Genomic DNA, 7,304 nt, shown 5'->3' on the forward strand with positions numbered 1-7,304 from the left:
ACAATAAGTTACTAGCACAGATTTATGTCACCAAGATTCTAACCTATAATCATCCAATCAGGATGGATGCCAGCTTATCCTAAACAGGCATTTTAAACTTTCTTACTAAACCGAACTATCAGGAGGCATATGTTAAACAGTAATAATTTTAAATTGAGTGCCTAAACCCAATCTCTTGGTTTAGCTACTGCCAGTAACTTTTGTTAGGTTAGTTTAGTTTGATATGAGATTTTTAGTACTTTGGAGTAATTTGGCAACAAGAAAGACTGATATAGACTTGCTTTGTGGATGTACTAGTAGTGCCTGTCAGAATGAATTTGAAGACTATGAATGAAACTGTTCTTATATTACTCAGATCCATCCTGTACTATTGCTGAATTCATCTATTTCCTTTTGAGGTAAATGACATGTTGCCAGCAATGTATTTCTGTAACTCATTGTTTACGCTTTTTGCTCTCATTTCATGAAATGGGAGGGGGGAAAAAAAGAAATGTGACCACATTTTTTTAACTACTGTAAATGACTGCTTTACTTTGAAAATTGATAAAGCACTCATGCTTAGTGTTAACCTGCCTGAGATCTACCTACCTATCTTATTTTAATAAGGTCTTGATTAGGGATGTACTGATATATCGGCAGATTGTTTTAGGAAAAGAAATGTTTAAATTAAATACATTATATAGAAGCATGTTGGCTATGTGGCAGATTGAAAGAAAGCCTTGTAATAAATGCACTGATCTGAATACAAAAAGACATTTTACAGTATGGTATGTTGAGCTGACTGGATTTCATACAGGAGAGACTGTATTGAAAATAATTTACTGTTATGGCTGTTTTTTGTTTGTTTTTTTACACAGACACTGTACATTTCGAAGGTGGTTATAAATATGTTTTTTCACATTCCTGTTTGCTAAATTCAGCTATGCTTTCTGATCAAAATGACGATTCATTCACTTTGCTGTCTTGAGTGCTCTTTTGCACTTTCTGCTCTTGAATGAATAAAATCTGGTGTCACCTCCTTGTACTATCTTCAGTCTTCATCTAGATAAAACATTAAAAAGGAAAAAAAAGGAAATGCTCTTTGGTTGTAGTCGCTGTCATGTCAAGAGTCAAATCTGAATGTTACTCATCTTATCTGACTGCTACATGTTAGAAGGCTAACAAGATCTGGCACAGAAATGTTGTTAAACAGTAATGATGTGTAGAGCATTTAGCTTGACTGGCTATAACTTTACTGTAAACATGTAATTATTCGAGCTTACAGCAGAAACTTCCTGTTACTAGTTGAGCTTTTTTCATTCGATACAAAATGCCTTTGCTCTCTTTTTTCTAGTCTGTGCTTGAATTTATTAAATTACTGTGTGGACTGTTTTGTCTGAGCGTCTTTTACTGTTTAAGCTAGAAGTCTGTAGGACTTGTGTATCGTTTAGGTTCTATTTTATTACCAGATAACATAGTTAATTGCAATTAAATTCCCCCCAAAAAAACACATTGTAGTTGCACTGGAAAAGCATCAGAGAAAGTGTAAGATTTATTGCTACATATTGCAGCAAACGTATTAGTGACAAGGATCTGAGAGATTTGGGTTTCTTCTGCCAATCAAGCAAGGGATCTTTCACTTGTTAGGTGAATGTCTATGGAGCTGCTATATTTAACGTATTAGGGACTATGTGAAATATAACAATAAGTAGATTTTCCCTACAATACCTGTGTTGGTGGCACCTTGCACTTTTGTATTGCACTCAGTCTAAAAATATTTTTTTAGATAAAGCAACCTACAATAAGAAAATGTTGTAATTAGTTATACTTGTTAATACTAATGGGCATTAGTATTCCTCACCCCTAACTGTAACTATTCAGTGCAAATGTGAAACCCAGCCACCGCTTGTCTATACATATGCAATGCTGGGATAACTATTTGAGTTAAATTACTAACCCTAACCTGGAATGTCAATCAAGAAATACTGGTCTGCACTATTGTACTGTTTTTTTCTGGTGAACAATAAACAGTCAGGGAATTCCAGATGAGTGAACATCCTGTGTATTACTTTTGGTTCTCTAAATTGTTCTGATGGATGGACTGAGACTGGAGGACAGTCATTAAAATAGTTTTGGGGTTTCTTCATTTAAAATTGCAAATGTCCAATGTAGACATAATTTTTGTCCATAAATCTATTTCCTTCCATTTATCCAATTCAGGGTTGTGGTTTGAGCCTGTCCCAGCTGTTACTGGGCAACAGGCAAGGTACACCATAGATATATCTTTTAAAAGAATTAGTTGTGTAATGCACTGAGAAAGGTTAACTGACGCGATGTGGGATATACCCAAAGAAAGTGCACTCAAATTGTCAGTTTTGTTGAGTAGATTACATGGGATTGTTTTTATGACATGCAGGTCAATCACTTGTGTCTCATTTTAAACTGAAAATCTAAGCTGCAGTTTGCAGATTGTCTTTTGTTTAACTGATTTAACATTAAATCTACTAAAACAACCTTCCATATATTCCCATCTTTACATTTTGAAACCTGCTTCAGAATCCTCTTTGCACCGAACTGATAGAATTTAATTGAATAAACTGGTCAAATAAAGTATCCAGTGTGTCCACTGTTGCTTAGAAATCCCACATATTCACTGATTTCAAAGTATTCCTAGGACACAACCATCTATGTTCATTTTAAAGTATACTGTGTGCCCAAAAAATATATTTTACCAGAAAAGATCCCGATTTTGACTGGAGTGTGTAGCAGGCCTTCTCTACATCCATATTAAATGAGCTGCGAGAAACAAGGGTTTTGAGTGTTTTAGTGTGGCATTTTAGTGCAAACTGACAGGTCAGCGTCTCACTCTAACCTCCCATTGTGAACGTGCTGTGTTCACACAGTGCACAGCACTGGACTGCTAAAGTGGATTAAGTGATCTAAGTGAGGGCTGTGGAGGAGGACGCTCCACCATTACAGTGAATGATACTCCTGTTACAGCTCTCCAACCAGTACTTCACACAGCCAAAAGTGGGAGAGAAGGAGGAAAGGTGGGGATGCAATGTGGGAATGAGCCACCCTACTTCAACATTTTATATTAAGAGCACTTGCAGCATGCAAATTGCCCACTTTCCTGACAGACACAGAAGCTGGATTAAACAAACAGGCCACACAATAGCAACATGGTGTTAGTGTTCACGTGGTGAATCACACTGTTGCTAGATATGGCTCATAAAGCAAGATATACTTTGTAACAAAACTGCATATTTCGATATCTAAAATAGGTATGTTTGTGACCACAGATTTACATTTATTCTCCTTCCAAAAACCGTTAGGATTCCAATAATCCGGGGTAGGCTAAAGGACGGGGCTGACTTTGATCAAGCGAAGGGCCACACACGGGATAACAAAACTGTGGTTACAGGTTTTAGTCTAAATTTTACTAACATAAAAGTAAAATCTGTCTAAATTATATGTTAACATTTAATTTATCACACGTCTTTAAAGTGATATCAGTGATATCACTGCAACCGAGTTAACAAGCTGTGCAGACTCACTGTAGTCATTCACCTCGATTCTGTTTCCAGCCCTTGCACCATATTTGCCCATGTGTGTCATAGTCTGTAGGCATAATGTTCGCAGAGTACCACTTAACAGAATCATTGCAATACTCTGCTGACTTCGCACTGTCAGAATTGCTTTAATCAACTCACTGTTTTACAGCTCTGGCAGTACACTCTCGAAAATCTAGAGGATTATAGTAGCCGAGTGAATATTTACTGCAGTTCCAAACAAAGACTGTGAGGGTGTCCTTCAGGACACAGTTCACTAGAAACACTGTGCAAAAGCTCTGCGATCTACTTAGGAAAAGGGATTCTTTAAGCTAGCATCAGATAATGATGTTTAGCAGGATTAGCATTTTAGCTTTGCATGCTAAAGTTGGAGTTTTTAAACTGAAAGTATGTTGATGCTAATAAATTTTGCATATACTTTGTCAGAAACAAAGTTACTGAACATTTATTTTGTAAATTAATCCCACAGTGATAAATAAAATGAAACTTAAAATTTGAGAAAATTTAAAATTTCTTCTGAGTGTAACAGGCAAGTTCTTAGTTTAGTGACAGTACAGCCAACTGTAGCAACAGTTTCCTGAAAATGAAAAGTTATGGGAGAAATTATATCTCAGTCGGGATCAATCTATTACCAGACAAATTCAGAGTTCTTCTCTGTAAAAACAAAGGACATCAAATGACTTTGCCAAAACCCCACCGAAATGAAACTGTAGATAGATATCAAATAGATAACTGACATTAGCTCAAGATATAAACAAGGTATAAACATATATGCAGACAGATATGACAATAAATGACCCATAAAATAAACTTAAACCATACTAAATCAACTACAATGTCAGCTTTAAGAATTACTCTATGGTTTATTCATTCATATTCAACAATTTATTCAGGCACAAAAGCTCTTATGGTTAACTTTAGCTTTTATTTTCATTTCTTAACAAGCCTCATCATCTGGATCATGTTAAATCTGAAAACAGGGGCAAACTTTAGCAGAAGTCCTTCAAAGTCCAGTGTGTCAGAGGTAGGTTTGGTGGGTGTGTTACGCAGTCAGCAGCAATGTGCGTGCAAACTCTACTGTTTCCATAAGACACTGCATGTGTGTCTTTAGTCTTTTATTTCTCAGAGGACACCAAGTGCACAAAGGATATAGAAATGCCAAAGTTTAGGCTTACTGGGATTATATCAGTGTTATAGTACTGTCTTTTATGGCCATGCATTTGGCCAAATCTTTGACTGTCATATCTGACTTACTAATTTTCATCTTATTCCATTTTCTGCCTTGCCTGTACCGTCACATCTATGAAAAAGATTGGATGAGACTACATAGGAGTCAGCATGTCCATTAACTTATCTGGGGAAGTAAATTTGAGAGTGATTCTGTAATGAGATGACAGATTTGTAAGAAGCTTTATACTTTTGAGCAATTCAAAAGCAGCATTTCTCACAACAGCTGATGCTGCTAACAATTTCCTGCCCTGTTACAGGGTGGACTGATGATTAATTCATATCTCTGCCATCTTAACAAGGTTGTGCCCGTTAGTGGGCGAGAGGGGTGGGCACACTCCGCAGGGCTTTGATATCCTACATTCAAGGCTGTGTCACACATTAATGACTTCTTTGAGCTATGAAACGAGCATCATTATCTCTTTCCAAAAAGGGAAGGATGAGAGATTTCAGCTCAACTTGTATAAAGACAGGGGAGGAATCAGTCATCATGTACTGACTATGTGTGTGTATGCGTGTATGTGAGACACTTCGGCACAGGAATTGGACCTGAGTCAGAGGATGGAAAAGGTAGATTTTGGTGTGTATAGATCTACATAAACCAATCAAGTTTTGGAGGAAAAACATTTAGCTACATGAGCCGAGGGCAGCACAGTGTAGAGGTTAGCACTGTTGCCACTGTTCCCTGGGAAAGCACAGGTCCTTCTCTGTGTGTTTTCATGTTCTCCTGGTGCCTGTGTGTGTTCTTTCTAGGTAGTCTGGCTTCCTTCCGCAGTCCAAAGACATCCATGTTTGAGTCATTACTGACTTTACATCAACTGAATGTGTGAATGTACGCTATGAAATGAGTTGTCTGTTTTCAAGTGTTAGGCCTGTGACAGACTGACGGTCCATCAAGGGTGTAGCCCACCTCCTCCCTGATAACAGTTGGGATAGGACCCAACCCCCCTGTGACCCTGAATTGGATGAGCATAAGAAAATGGATGGATGGAAGATAACCTTGATATCTCTGAGGATCATATTGCATCTGCATCTTTTAGGGCTGTAATCAAAATCACACCAAAAAAAAAAAAAAAATCAAAGTTCAACTTATTCAAATATCTGATTTATAACTACCTCAGAAATGATGCCGGAGCATGCTTGAGTGACCTTCCTGTTAGTTGATAAGGTGGGAGAATTTACATCTGTATCATGAGTTGGTTCATGACTTGAAGTATAATTCCAGAATAATTCATTTCAGCTGCTGCTTGAACTGCCATAGAAGTCTAATCACTCGGAAAAAATGAACTGGTCAGGACAAAGTTCAGGCAAAACAAGGATAATGGTGGCTTTTATTCAAATATACCAGTAAGCAATTTCAGTGAGTCAGCATGAGCAGAACCCTGACCCCAGCTCACCTAAATGGAACCAGCTCACCTAATGTTATTATCTGCGCTTTTCTGATTAGACTGTGAAAAAGTAAAAATACCTGTAGCTTTTATGTAAAACCAATTTGCTTGTGTATTGAAATCTTTCAGTGCCCAATCTTTGGATTTGTGCAATATGCTGCCGGCAGGAGGTTAATCATTGTGATTTTGAAATAAATAGCTCAAAAACTGGAGTATCCCTGGATCCATGAAGGGATAAGCTGCAGTACATCTGCATCTGTTTCCTTTAGATCAAAATTTCAATCTGATAGCAGATTTACCACCCAAAACTTTGTGGTTTTAGAGTATAAAACAAATATAATAAAAATATCAGTATTAAAAAATTAATCAGTTTCATGCCTTCTATTTTTTTCCTTTTCATTTGCAATTCAGTCATTTTTCTAAACCTCTCAGCTATCAAAATGTTTTAGCTTTTTCTTTTTTGCTTTACTTTAAAAGAGGCTTTTCATGCCTCTACATCTATTCTGTCACTTCACGGCTGCTGCTGTGAAGAGTTCAAGGGTCACGGAAAAGTAGAGAGAGCTGGATGAGTGAGAGGGTTTAAGTTCACACGGAGAGTGGAGGATTGTATATTCCCTAAGAAAACAGGAGCAGTCATTTGAGTGGAGGTCATGGACATTTCCATGCATACTGATAGAATAGGTGGGAGCGTTGGAGGAGAAAGGCCTCTTAAAACCAAATGAACTAAAAGCTCTTGGTTTGAATGCTCTTCAGCCCGTACTTTACTCTACCTCGAATAAAGCACTCAGGTCAGAAGGGATGCTTTTTGAAGCTTTTAGGCTAACTCCCATTCCCACTTAAAACCAACTTTAGTTCCCATTTCTAAACAAGGCAAGGCCTTTTCCCTGCATTGGTTTCAGTGTTACTTTAGCATGTTGTAAAAGACCAATTTGTGGCCACAGTTTGTGAAATGTTCAGTGCACACCTTTTTAAGAAATTAAAGATGTGCATTCTGAATATGCCATTATTCATGCACATATGAGTCCAGTTCACATTTAAACAAATGCACATTTAATACCAACAGATCAGTTACTTTCCGGCTTTTCTTAAAGAACTGTATATTTTAACCTGCATAATTGTGTGAAAGGCACAGTTCTCT

The sequence above is a fragment of the Astatotilapia calliptera genome, chromosome 12 (assembly GCF_900246225.1).
Source record: "Astatotilapia calliptera chromosome 12, fAstCal1.2, whole genome shotgun sequence".
Classification (NCBI taxonomy): Eukaryota; Metazoa; Chordata; class Actinopteri; order Cichliformes; family Cichlidae; genus Astatotilapia; species Astatotilapia calliptera.